The sequence below is a fragment of the Schistocerca nitens genome, chromosome 8 (genome assembly GCF_023898315.1).
Source record: "Schistocerca nitens isolate TAMUIC-IGC-003100 chromosome 8, iqSchNite1.1, whole genome shotgun sequence".
Lineage (NCBI taxonomy): Eukaryota > Metazoa > Arthropoda > Insecta > Orthoptera > Acrididae > Schistocerca > Schistocerca nitens.
In genome coordinates, this window is record NC_064621.1 from 506,195,129 (window position 1) to 506,209,624 (window position 14,496).

Here is a 14,496-nt window from a genome sequence, read left to right on the forward strand (position 1 = left end):
TTATTTTATTTTTTTTTTTTTTTTGCTACCGAAAATTAATTGGAACATTCCTCTTGAATGTAAACTTTGATTTATTGTTCTACTCGCCCTAGAAGTGGAGTTAATACCATTTTCCCCCACGCTTGCAGCGGAAATGGGCTGCCGCTGAATGCGTCTAACATGCTCTCATGACTTCATGGCAAACTGCTTGGGATTTTCTCGGCCTATTACGCATACAGCGCCTTATGTTACGCATGCAGCGAGTGTCAAAGGGTTGACTAAGTTGTTTTCTGTGACAAATGAAGCGCTAAGAGCGCGGAACATAGTCTCTTTGATGTTTACAGTTTCGAATTAGTTCAGTGTTGCGCTTGTTGTTGGTAGTTATTATACTTCTTGTGTAAAGCGTTGTTCTGGTTACGATGCCACGTTTTAGTAACCGTGTATATAAGAAGAGGAAGAACGTAGGGAAAAGAAAATTAACACTAATACCAAGTTGCGATACTACAATTACTGAAACAGTGCGTTCTTCTGCTAAGCAACACATGTCCGGCCATAGCCCTGTGACATCTTCTAGCAAGAAGCTGACTGGTGGAAGTGACAGATTTCGTGAATGTTAGTGACAGTGATGATATTAACGAAGTACTGAATATTGGATTATCTTCTGTGCTGAAAGAAAGTGTTCCGTGCAAAATGTGTTCAAGTGTAAGAGTGGGACTAGAGATAACAAAGCAGTTTGGTTTAGCTTGTGAGATGAAGATAATCTGTGCATTTTGCAAGTATCAAGTGACTTTCTAAAATTCACATGCCAGTCTCTTTGGTGAAAACGGACGATCTAGAGTGTTTGATGTGAATGTTCGACTTGTGTATGGTCTTCGATCCATTGGAAAAGGGTCTGCTGCTGGTAAACTGTTTTGTGGTATTAAGAACTTGCCATCGCCTCCAAGCAAATTTGGGTACTACTGTGAACTGGTAGGATCCTCTGTTGGAAGATGTGGCTTTGAAAACCATGAAGGCAGCAGTGGAGGAATCTGTAAAAATGAACGGTGGTTCTAGAGATTTGGTAGTGGCATTAGATGGTTCCTGGCAAAAGAGGGGTCATAAATCCCTGAATGGGATTGTAACTGCTACTTCTGGTGATAGTGCAAAGGTGATAGATGTTTGCAAAGGTGATAGATGTTGCAATATTATCAAAACATTGTAGGTGCAAAAATAAAATCAAAGGAGAGCACAGTGGAACCTGTGAGGCAAATTGTAGTGGATCAAGTGGTGCATGTAGAATAGCATTACTAGATAATTTGAATCAAAGTTCATTGCAGACATTGCGACAGAGAGAGAAATGTAAACTTTGGACTCTTCTGTCTCGTAGAGTAGGCAAATGCTGAACATCAAATTTAATACATGGTAGCTTGGTAGCACAGGGATTTGGAATATGAAATTTCGTTCACCAACTATCTTCCAATTGTGTCCAAATTTATCCAAACAACAAGTTTAGTGAAAAGATGAAAACTGTGTATATTTTACACTTGTTTCACAAATACCATTTTTTATTAAAGCCTGAAACCAGTCACATTCCCCTCCCCAGGACAGTGGGTTTAATGTGAAACGTGGGTTTACAGTGCTCCATAAATTAAGGGAAGGTACCTGGAAAATTGGCTTTTATATCTTGTTGATTAAAGATACAGTACACAACACTTTCGACAAAGGCAAATCTATAGTTTTCCAATACAAAACACCAAACACATACCTCAGTGTATTGATTTGGTCCATGGTGGCATTGTCACTACTGGTTGAGTCGAAAATGGATGACAATTTTGTCAACTCAAATGAAGACAACTGTATCACATTGCCAGATCTGAAATAATGCAACAAATACCGTATTTACTCGAATCTAAGCCGCACCTGAAAAATGAGACTCGAAATAAAGGGGAAAAAAATTTTCCCGAATCTAAGCCGTACCTGAAATTTGCGACTCGAAATTCAAGGGGAGAGAAAAGTTTTAGGCTGCACCTTCAAATCGAAACAGAGTTAGTCCATTGGAATATGAGAGACAATTTACGTCGAATGAATGACGATACAGCGACAGTAGTTTGGTTCGAGTCGTAAGCTTAGCAGTTAAGCTTTACCAGGTAGCCATTGCTGTGCGTCAGGCGCTCCGTCTGTATTTATACGAGTACCCTTCCTTTTTCACGTGCTCTGTCTGGTTTGAATCAATTGCTTATTTTGCTTTGATCTGATAAGTGCCGTTTTCTTTGTTATAGGTGTTCACGTCACTCTAAGCTGAAAATGCATTACTGTACTGTCATGCATTGTTTGTCGCATTCTGATAGTGCGTGTTTACGGCCTGTCGCCGCTCGCGACACGGTTTGCTTTTGTGCGCGCTACCGCCGTTTACAATGGCAAGAGACTGCTATTTGTTGTTACTTGCACTGCTGCTTTCTTTGATAATGATCAACAAGAACCAAATAATAGACTGCGTGTGATAGAACATCTTCTGAACAAGAGTTAGGTGAAAATTGTTCTCCGTTTGAAAATCTTTGCGGTCGCTTCTTTAGTACATCAAATTCTGCACAGAAATTAGTCATCTTAGATTTAAAAATATAGTCAGTTGCCCTGCTTCATTTCTGACTATCACTATTAGGCATAAGAATAATACGAATATGAACATGACACAATACGTATATTCTTCCGTGTTTGCTGTTGCCTCACTCTAGTTTCGTAGTTTATTAGGCAGACATGATTAAAACGAGATAGCAGCAAACGTGAAAGAATACATGGCAAAAGTTTATATTCGTATTATTCTTATGGTGAAGAGAATACAGCATGTGATTCACATTTCATCAGGTTCCTATTAGCGACCATCTCTTCTCACAGGTAGGAAAAAATTCAGAATGTTGATTGGCCATATTGACAAACATCCTAAACAGTCTTGCCAGTCGGATTTTCGTAGTACATTGAAATTCTGCTACATTCGAAGATGAACAAGACGGAATTTGTATTTACTTCATTGGAAAATGTATGAAAATGCAATGGTCGAAATCGGGGCGGAGAAATAGTTTTTTTTTTTTTTTTTTTTTTTTTTTTTTTTTACTGACGCAGAGGTTTTGGCGCCAGTATTTATCTTTGTGCCTACGAAGCATGCCTGTGTAGCGCTACATATATTCGACAGCAGAAGTTAGTTGTAGCGGCACCTACCAACATTTCTCAGAACTTCCGCTTGCTTTGCACTCGATTCTAAGCCACAGGCGGTTTTTTTGGATTACAGAAACTGGAAAAAAAGTGAGGCTTAGATTAGAGTAAATACGGTAACAGTTTGCAACATGTAGTCACTGATACAATAACCTATGAAAGGTTGTATAGTAGCTTGCAAATTCTTGTGCACATTAAACAAAATACTTGGCAAAATTTTCTAAATATGTTACTTTATTGTCAATAAATTTCTTTTGGGATTGAGGCTGCGTTGTCATCCGTAAAATTCCGACGTTTCGGTGTCTGTTGCAAGACGCCTTCCTCAGGGTGTGTTGCTAATACTCCCTGAGAAAGGCATCTTCCAACAGTCGCCGAAATGTCGGAATTTTACAGATGACAATGCGGCCTCAAACCCAGAAGAATTTTATTGGCTGTGACAACGGCTGCGGAAGCCTACGTGTACATGTTACTTCATTGATTGCTCAGCTGCACCATATAAAAATTATAAGCATTTTGTCAATCTGTGTAGCCATAAAAGCAGTTAAACATTGATACAGAATTGATTTTTTGCCACCAGGAGAAATGGCCAGGAAACCTCATTTGGATCCTACAATTTGGTCTCGGTAATTAACATTCCAGCACAGGTCGATAAAGGCAGTAGGACCATAATTGATAATGTTTCCATCAGTGAAGTTCAAAGAAAGAAAATAATTTTTTTATCTAATAACAAATGCTCTCTCTGATCAGGATGCAGATTTAGTTAGGATAAATAGCATAGTGCCTTAGGGTATGGATACTACTTAGTGGGAATCAATTAGAATAATAGATGACTCTAGGAAAAACATTTTTAGAATAGTTCACCAGAGATCATCTGGGATGAAATTTATAATTTAATCTGTTCCATGATAAATCTGCATTTTCTTTGAAAACAGCTTCTAAGAGACCATGAAGTATCCTGTGAAAGAAAAACAGAAATTTATCTTTTGGCAAGAATAAGTAGGGACCCTGAAGTAGTTGCATACTACAGAAACTACCCAAAATTACTAAGATGATCACAAAATCAAGGAATGTGCACATCATTCAGAAAAAGTAATTCCAACATCAGACTTAGGGCTATATGGAATGCATTGAAATGAGACGCAGGACAAATAGTCAACATCACTATTGAACTGAATGTAAGGGTGATAAATGATGTCACAAGTAGCAATGTATGTGATGAAACTTCCTGGCAGATTAAAACTGTGTGCCCGACCGAGACTCTAACTCGGGACATATGCCTTTCGCGGGCAAGCGCTCCACCATCTGAGCTACCGAAGCACGACTCACGCCCGGTACTCACAGCTTTACTTCCGCCAGTATCTCGTCTCCTACCTTCCAAACTTTACAGAAGCTCTCCTGCGAACCTTGCAGAACTAGCACTCCTGAAAGAAAGGATATTGCGGAGACATGGCTTAGCCACAGCCTGTGGCTGCAATATCCTTTCTTTCATGAGTGCTAGTTCTGCAAGGTTCGCAGGAGAGCTTCTGTAAAGTTTGGAAGGTAGGAGACGAGATACTGCCAGAAGTAAAGCTGTGAGTACAGGGCGTGAGTCGTGCTTCGGTAGCTCAGATGGTAGAGCGCTTGCCCGCGAAAGGCAAAGGTCCTGAGTTCGAGTCTCGGTCGGGCACACAGTTTTAATCTGCCAGGAAGTTTAAACTACTGACCTGTTTCAAGCCAACATCATTTCTAGAATTTTTGAGGTGGTGATGTTTTGTAGAATAATATCTCACTTTAGCAGCAATATTATTCTCAGCAAATCAGTGTTTCAGAAGGTTTGCTCTACTGAGAAACCCGTTTACATCTTCACTTGCTATATTTTACAGTCATTAAATAATAGCACTGCTTGGTGTTTCCTGCGACCTATCTAAGGCATTTTACTGTGTGAATCACAGTAGTCTAGTTCATAAATAGAAGTTTTGTGGGGTTGATCATATAGCCAGCCAAATTATGTAATATCTAATGAAAAGAATGCAAAAAGTTGTACCTAGTAATTCATTCAATAATGTTTGGGGACGTAATTCCAGCTGGGGAGAACTAAGGTGTGGGGTTCCTCAAGGTTCAGTCTTAGATCATCTGCTCTTCCTCATATATGTAAATGATCTCATATAGTATACAACAAGCAGAATTAGTTGTCTTTGCAGATGTGATACTAGTATTGTAATAAAGTGAAGCACACATTCTGAAACAGAACAAATGGTAAACAACTTTCCTAGAAGTATCCTTGTCTGGTTTATTGTGAATGGTGTCACCTTCAATTACACGTCGTAATCGATGTTTTTGAAAGCCTGCAGCTATCATTCATTATTTAAATAGTGAAATACTGCACTAGTTACATATTTTTTTTCATGCTTAGCAGGGTGCATTTCAAGAAATTTTTTCTTGGTGTCAAGTGCAAATATGTAGTCAAGCATTTTGTGGTGTTCGCATTGTTCTGCTTGTCTCTATTGAGGTCATCTTTGTGAGGTTATCAGGTCACAGTGCCTCCTCAGTTATGTAAAAAAAACCACACACATGCAAATTATCACTCACATTCTTTTACATCGGAAAAAAATACATACGTAAATACTGTGTAACATCGGTAAAAAAATATGTACGTAAATACTGCACTTAACGAGAGTGAATTCTCGAAACATCTTCTGCTCAGCTTAGAACAGTATGTAACTGGTGCTGTGTTTATAGGCCTACTGAAAACATTTGAGCAACGCAAAAGTGAATGGTTTCAATTAGTGCTACAAGTGGCCAAATGCTGAAGCATGCTAAATGTGTTTCATACGTTTACCAGTTCAAATCGGCTGAATATAGTGCCCTGGTGTCAAGAGACTTGACCATGTAATATTTGTAAGCACTACTGGAGGGCCAACATCATGCCAGTGTCCTGTTTCTCCCCATGAACACTTTCATAATGTGTAAATTGTGGGAAAATGGGTGTATAAGTAAAATGAAATTTAAGCAAAGATATAATAAACACCATACATGTGGAGGAGAAAACATTGGTAAAACAAAAGAAATAAAATTGTAATTAATATATAAAATCAATTAAAAACATACGAACTAAGTTTGCAGAGTTTGAAAAGAATGATACGAAGAAAAACTGAGAGCAGATGAAGTTGTTATGATTAAAATTGTGACAAAGAAATGGAGATAAAAATTTACAATTAAATCAGTTAATTGAATACAAATGATAAAATAAAAATAATTTACTGCATTTCACAAGATTCAAACTCACTCACTCACTGTAGCACATCTTTTTTGACATAAAAGAAGCATCACCCAAATTTCTAAATTTTTTTGTCAAGTATACACAAATGAGAGAGTGAGTGGCTGCAGTGAGAGATGCCTGGGTCCCTAACCTACATAACCATATAGATGACTGGATGACTGCAATGAAAAGTAGATACCAGTGCTGAGGATCTTCTTGTCAGCCTGGCAATGGTATGTTAACCACCATACTAGTCAGTAGTTTTACCACAAGATTTAGATCCAGGTAGCCAACTTGTGGGGGGGGGGGGGGGGGTAAATGGAATCACATATAATAAATCAGCCTCAATTTAGCATGTATTGCTGTTAATTAGCATGAAAACGCTCAGGTACAGTACCAGAAAAATGAGGAAACAAATTTTATACACCTAATAAGACTTGAAAATTCAAATTTGTCAGTTTTCAGTTATAAAGATTACAGTTCACAGTAATATGGTCTCATTATTTTGTAATACTCCTGCTGCTTGTGCTTATCAGTAGCGTGCTTGGGTAACCAATGGTCATTTTAAGGTTACATGTGAAACTGGGAATGTAGAGAACAAATTTCAGCTTTAAATAGCTACCATTTCTCAACCTTGATAAACTGCTGCTGTAGATAAGTTTCACACATGAATTAGGAAAATAATAGGTTTTTCAAAATTTAGTTGTAATTTTGTGTTGTCATTAAAATGGTGTAATACTCGTGCAAAATATTATTTCTAGTTCTTAGTGACAATGCTCTGTGTAAGCTCATGTGAAAGAAATGACCTTAAGTGCTGCAGTAAAGACTACATAGTATTATTTGTGTGATTAGCTGAAATAAGCTAATTTTGTCGGTAGCTTGGACTCGGGACTACAAATTTTAAAGACAGTTGATAAAGGTTCAGTTTCCCAGGATAGATACTGAATTGAATAGAATATGAGCAGTATTTTAAGTATGTGCTGAGCTGTAGAATTTAAACTTCCATCTGATTCGTGTTTTGGGGAGAAGTTCATTTGTATGGAGTATTGTTTAGTGAGTAGGATGATAAATTTGCGCACACGCGCGCGCAATCCAGATGTGGAATAGACATAATTGTACTTCGGCATGCATCATTGTTGGCGGGCCACTTGACTGAAACTTGTACTAGGTTTTTTCTTGGTATCCTGTTTAACGTGGTCCTCCAGACTGTGGTGTACCCTCAAACCACTGCCTCTTGGCACGTTCGTGTGTCTGAAAGGTCCCAAGCTCTCACAAAAATTCGTAAAGGGTGTGAAATGCTGTGTGAAGGGGTTGGTGTCAATTAGGGTACTTTGGTATAGCCATGCTGCTTCTCAACCATTTCCATCTGCTGGGCCATACATGAACACCATCTCAGATTGCTTCCGACATTAATACTGGACCATTCTGCTGCTCTCAGTACACTGCATCAATCACACAGCTTGCAACACCCAAGGAATACATGGTGTGTGGTCAGTGGAACTGTCATTTGTCAATGCCAGCTACCGTGGCAATGATGCGTTCCTGGACACATGTTCATAGGAGTTTTTTCCTCCGTCCAGTTGGCAATCCATCCCTGCAGTTTGACGGTTTTATTAATGTTCACCCTGTATAAAGATGAAATTACTTATAATTAATTTTTGTAGATTTGTTCCAGAACTTCCATTCCTCTGGTGTCTGTAATTATATAAGAATGTGGAATTACGACAGTGAAATTTTTTATTCTGTACTTAATTGCTTGCAGGGATTGATAAGATATACCGTATAAATTAGAATCTATTACACCAGATTCTGGAAGTGATGAATGAAATATGGACGAATGAAATAATTGCTCAGGCTAAACTCAGCTGGAAAAGTTATCTGCAATTCTGAAATTGGGCTAGAAGTCGTGCTTAAATAATTTGGACAATCCCAATGACTTCAATCACATGGTAGCTCTTGCTGGAATGTGAAGTGTTGGGGCCAAAGGTATGTAAAGTATCTTACTATTATTAGCAGCACCTTCACTCTCATTTCCAGCATTTGCAATTTGGTAATGCTACATTAATTGGTTTCCATAATTTAACACCAGTAAACATCTGAAGATGTAAGAGGGCATACTGAAAAGCAATACCTCCAAATTTTTATGTGAAAAGTCTTGAAAGCCTTCTGAATAAAAAAAAAAGCATTATTTACAACATAAATCTTCATGTCCATGTAGTTATTTCGTACACAATGGAAAATTGATGTTGAAATATGAACAGCATTATGAAAAGGATAAATATCTATTTACTGTACAGATAATACATTGAGTTGCACAAAACATTCACGCAATCAAGCACACTTCATGTGCACACGACACCAGGAGCAGAAAAGGAGAGAAACAAGAAGGGGAAAAGACAGATGGGTACATCGGCAGATAGCAGTCCGTGAGGGTGACGAGAGGTGAAATCTGTGGAGGGGAGAGGTTGTGGAAACTGTTGGGTAGGGGGTTTGCGACAGTAAGTTACTGTAAAGTTGAGGCCGAAATTATTTCAGGAGGGAGAATGTGTTGTAAAGATAACTCCCATCTGCGTAGTTAAGAGAAGGTGGTGGTGGTGGTGGTGGTGGACAACTCAATTTCTTCAAGTTGTGAAGAGACATTGAAACGAAGCTTTTTGTTTCCCTGCATGCTGTTGACAGGGTGGTCTATTTTGTTCTCAGGCACAGTTCGGGAGTGGCCAGTCATGGTGGACAGCCACTTGGTAGTCATACCAATATAAAAAGCTGCGCAATGATTGCAGCAGAGCTGGTATGACATTGGCACTTTTGCAGGTGGACCATCCTTCGATGCGGTAAGATAAGCCTGGGACCTGACTGGAATAAGAAATGCTGCGTGATTGGATTGGGCAGGTCTCGCATTTGTTTTTCCCACAGATATGATTGCTGTGGCAACGATTTGAAGTAGGATGTTGTGCTGGTTGGGTGTGCAAAGGAACAACACTTCAGAAGGGGTGGGGAGGATGCCCCTCATTTCTGTGCATGATCAAGCCCTGACGAAGGATGTGGTTCAGTTGTCCCCTTCTGGTGTGGTACTGGATGTAGAGGCAACTCCAATCCTTCGTAGTTTGTTCGTGGTGGTTTGGAGGGGTGTAGGAACATGGTATGGGAAATTCTTTTGTGATCTAGGTCTGCAGGATAGTGCCTGTGTGCGAAAGGCTTTGTGAGAGCTTCAGTATATGGGCAAGGAAGTTGTCACTGCAGATCTGCCATCTCTGGGTGGCTGAGACATACGTGAACATAGCCGTACAGTATACAGCTCTGCTGCAATCATTGTACAGCTTTTTATATTGGTATGATTACCAACAAGCTGTCCACCAGGAAAAGCCTACTGCCGAACTATGGAGAAGAGTAAAGTAGACCACGCTATAGCACAATATGCAGCTGAACATAATGTGCTAGATTTAAATAATGCTTCACAACCTAGACCGTCTGGATCCTCCCCCACCATCACCAGCTTTCCTGAACTGCACAGATCGAAGTTATCCTTGCAACCAATTCCCTGCTTTCAAAATTATTCTAGCTTCAACTTACAATACCTACAGTTACCATACCCTTCGTCCAAGTTTCCTGCCCCCCTTTCTGCTGCTCTCCTTTTCCACTCGCCATTTCTCCCCCCTTCTGCCTATACCATAGCCTCAGGCACTACACGTGGTAGCTTTGTCTCCTTCCCCTCCTTACTCTGCTGCCATCTAGTCCTTGCACTCTATGGAAGATAGTGCTTTTACGTCCCCACGTGTATTGTGCTATTGTTCCACCTTCTCTGCCCCACTTGAAAATGGCTGCTTTCGTACAGTGTGACACCTGCATTTTGGTTGTTGCAGCCAGAAAAAGGTCATGTGTGTCTGGGATGTGCTTACTAGCATGGATACGTGTTGTTTCCCTTTCCTGAAGAAGGCTTCGGCCAGAAGTAAAAGTCAGTGTGTCATCTTTACGGTGAGCAGCAATCTTGCTTCCACATAGTTACTTCTCAACTTAAGTCATCCTGGTGAAGAACACATCGCTCCCAACAAGAGACCAGTTCGTTCATACCATTGCTGTAGAATATTTTACTTCGTTGACAGTCACAACCTCACTTCAGCCTGCACTGCTTCATCATTGTCAAAGCGAAGTCATTCAAGATGTTATTTCAGTTCGGAAACAGATGAAAACCAGATGGGGCAATTCGGGACGTGGAGATCAGTGACAGTGAATCCAAGGAGTCAGATGGTTGCAGATGTGGCACTTATGTGTTTACATTGTCATGCTGAAGGAGTGGTTGTGCCATGTGTGGATGAATTCTTTGAATTTGAAACTAGATTACAGCAGGCTGTTCATTGTCCATCAGTATTGTGCTGCTAGCAGTGTAACCTGAAAATATTAAAACATTGTTGATGAACCCGCTGACAGATACGGTCAGTGGTCCGGTTTCTGAAAACCGGCGAGTTCCAGCAGCAAAAATTCATAAACATGTAAGTTAGGTGTATAGCCCTAATGCGATGAGAGGGAGCATAGTGTGTGAGTGTGTGTGAGTGAGTGCTTTCAAGACCGGACAGGAAAATGTCCATAATGAACCGCAGTCAGGCTGACCGTCATTGGTCTCAGAAAATTTGGTCAAATCCATGGCTGAAAATTCGTGAAGATGGATGATTCACAATTTCAGGATGCGAGTTGAACAACTCTACACAAAATTGTGTCTGAAAAATTGCAGTTCCACAAATTGTGCGCACATTGGTTTTCCTGGCTACTTACTGGGAAACACAAAATGAAAATAATGGCTCGTGCTTTTGATTTTTCTCGTCGAATACCATTATGAAGGTGATCAATTTTTAGAGAACATCGTCACAGGGTGAGGCATGGGTTTCTCGCAAGAGTGTAAATGTCAGTGGAATAGTGTCCACAACATCCATTTACTCAAGGCCAAGCAGGCAGTCAAACATGCAAGATAATGGCAATTGTGTTTTGATATAGATACGGAATTTTGCTAAAGTTCATGCAGCAAGGAATAACAATAAATGCAGTGGCTTACTGTGCTACCTAAACTTTGGCATGCAATATGGAGTAAGTGATGTGGCCTTCTGACGCCTGGTGTTTTGTTTCTGCATGACAATGCTAGATGCCATTCTGCCATTCACATCCAAGATCTGATGACATATTTTGGGGTGGGAACAGATTGTTCTTTCGGCTTACATTTGCTTACAGGGCTGAGCAGTTTTAACATTTTTTTGCTACCTGAAGGAGGTGACGTGCTTCTCAATAGAGGACTAAGTGAAAGATGCAGTTAGACTGGATATTCTCACAGGCCGCACATGTCTGTGACTATATAAAAGAGTATAGAATGTTATGACAAATAATTATACATCACACAATTCAGAACCACCTGTTAATAAGAGGGCTGCAAATATGCAGTTGTGAAGAATAAAGATGTAGAATAGTAATGGAATTTGTTTTATTTGGAAGGCTTTCACATAACAAGTTTGAGAGGTTACTTTCAGTGTGCCTCGTACTAAGTTAGGGAATCGATTTTAGCTGCAACTAGGCCTTCACTAGAACTATGAGTAATATGTTTCAGTAACTAATTTATATTACAATCTTGTATCATTGGATAAAATATCCAGAGGCAAATTGTATTTTAATGCATGTAAATTTTCATTATTGGTGCTCTGTGAATTCCATCTGCCTCCAGCTGTAATAGTCCTTTCTGTACTGTTGCTGGCCATTGATAATCTCTGTATAAGCTGCAAGTTTGCTGATTTTACTGTCATTGGCATCTTGTCAGTTGTAAGAAGAAGTAATATATTGCTGTGAAACACGCTGCATTTCCTTTCCGTTATTTGTCACTAGTTACGTGAGCCTATGTCATGTTTCTTGTACTGAGTAAACAAACCCATGAGAAAATACACAATATGTAAATCTTTCCTACTCCCTATAGTTGTTTTGCATCAATTGTATTACCATATATTGATAAGAAGCTTTCAGTGGTGGTCTTCATTGTGTGTGCTAAATTTGTGGAAGGGTCCCCCCCCCCCCCCCCCCCCAAAAGCCCTTTCGCTGCTGTGGTGGTGTATGTTTTCCCCAGGTGCTGTGAGGTGTGTGTACATGAGTGTCTCTTGGTTATTCCTACAGTGCTATGGACAAGTGTGTGCATCTTGAGCTGCCAACTTACCTCTTCTATGGGGAAGTTACTTTCATATCTTGGTAAATAAAATAGTTTTGTACGTACAATAAAAGATATGTGCAAATGATTGGGGGGGGGGGGGGACCGCTTGTTTCGGTCTCTTGAATTATTTGAGATATTAAGATTGCTGTGACCACATGATCAGTGATGCGCAAGGACGTGAATGGGCATGTTGAGCACAACCGTCCATTTTGTATAAAACCTAATAACTCTTACAAAATGACCTGTTCTGCTCTCAGTTGTAAATAAAATTTCTGTATCTTGTCTGTTCTATTCAGTGCAATGTATGAGCTAAAATTGACCACACACAGTTTACCCCATGCATTTTTACCCCTGCAAAATCTTGAAAATTCAGTGTAGTGTACCACTGCTTATGATGCAGTGCAGGAAGTCTGATGGATGATGAAAAGAAATATTACACTTGTCAAATGAAGGTACCAGATGGTAAGAGGTGCAAAAATTAAATTGTTTTCCATAGTAGTTTCTGAAAAATCTGATAAGAATTTCGGAACGCCATCTCTCAGCACAGCACCAGAGCATTTGGCAAGCAGTACAGCCGTAACAGAAGCTGCCCTCATCACGGATTGCAGAGAGCACGTTTGCAGCAGCAAAATAGTTAATCTGTCATTAGCTGTCAACATAACTGAAGTTTGTGTATACTACATTGTAGTTTAATAAGTCTTACAATTATTTGTGTGTGAATTCAAGTTGAAAGAAATATATCTTGTGTAACACTGATTTTGAAGCATCTGCAAATACTATTTCTGTAGTAATAGAAAATGACTTTTGTTCCAGGTGCCAGTCTTCGAAGTATGTGTTCCTTCTATAAGGCAATAAATAAGCAAAATTCACACACTGATAATGCATTGTATAATGTGGACATAATTTTATAACAGTACAAGTGGAAGATTGATTAAAATCGTAGTGTAAAGACATTAAAAGAGTCACTATGGAATAATGTGTTTTCTTTCATCCAGTGCTTAAGCCCTAACTGTTCACAAGTTTCATTAAATGTGTGCTTCAGCTTTCAAAAGTCACTACAGGCATTTCTTTATGCAAGTGACCTGGTTCAGGTAGGGATTGCATTTTCTCACAGGATTAATGTTTCCCCAACAAGTTTTACCTAGTTTCCTATGAACTTTCCCTATGACCTTCCTACGATAGCTGTGATGAGAATGGATACCACTCATTGCTAACAATTGTAATTATGTGTGTAAAATGACGGGGTTTTAAAGATTCATAATATGAAATTAAAAACAAATACCATATTGTCAGTGCAGGATTGGCAAAGAAGAGACATAAGTGTTCATATACACTGACAGTTTAAAACAGAACACCACATTTTTACATAGTGAACAGTTAATTACAGAAACAGTTTTTGCAAATGGTATGTAATAATGTTTAACTCTGTATCAACAGAGATAGAAGCAAGTATAATGGAATGGTGCACACTTGTTCATGAAATAGAAAACTATTGTATTGTAGTTTTGTGAAAAGTGTGCGGCAAATAGTGAAATCGAGGCAAGGCAGGACAGACTCCGCTATTGCATTCTAAACACTGCTCATTAGGTTTCTTGTCAAGTTCTGTTAGAAGGAGTGAGAAATTGGACCAATGTAAATGAGAACGGTTTTACTTACTCTGCACTACATGTTAAAATACAGTGAGAGGGTTAGTTTATAAATAGAATAGTAGGCTGACATTAACACACCAGTGGGTTCTTAAGAACATGTCCAACTGTTTGTGTGTTCTATGTTTAGTGGTAAATTTGTGCGAGAACAGCTGCATTTTTCTCGTAGTTTTTGATATAAACTTACATTTTGTCTTCCAGCTAATTACCTGTCACATTCTGTTCTGTGAAAAAGATTGTCGTGTGTGATGGCCCACAGCTGCACAAATGTT

General features: G+C 39.3%; 1 protein-coding gene across 2 annotated transcripts in view; it reads left to right on the forward strand.

Annotated features, from left to right (window-relative positions):
- The window catches only part of LOC126198866 (myelin expression factor 2), a 117,776-nt gene extending 104,222 nt beyond the window's left edge, over positions 1-13,554 (forward strand). Inside the window, exons 13-14 of one of the 2 annotated variants that reach the window (XR_007540107.1) lie at positions 8,166-8,389; positions 13,392-13,554. The gene's annotated coding sequence lies outside the window, so the exon portion shown is untranslated. The remainder of the gene's footprint in view (positions 1-8,165; positions 8,390-13,391) is intronic. The other variant, XR_007540108.1, reaches the window with a different exon arrangement.
- Positions 13,555-14,496: the final 942 nt, after the last annotated feature.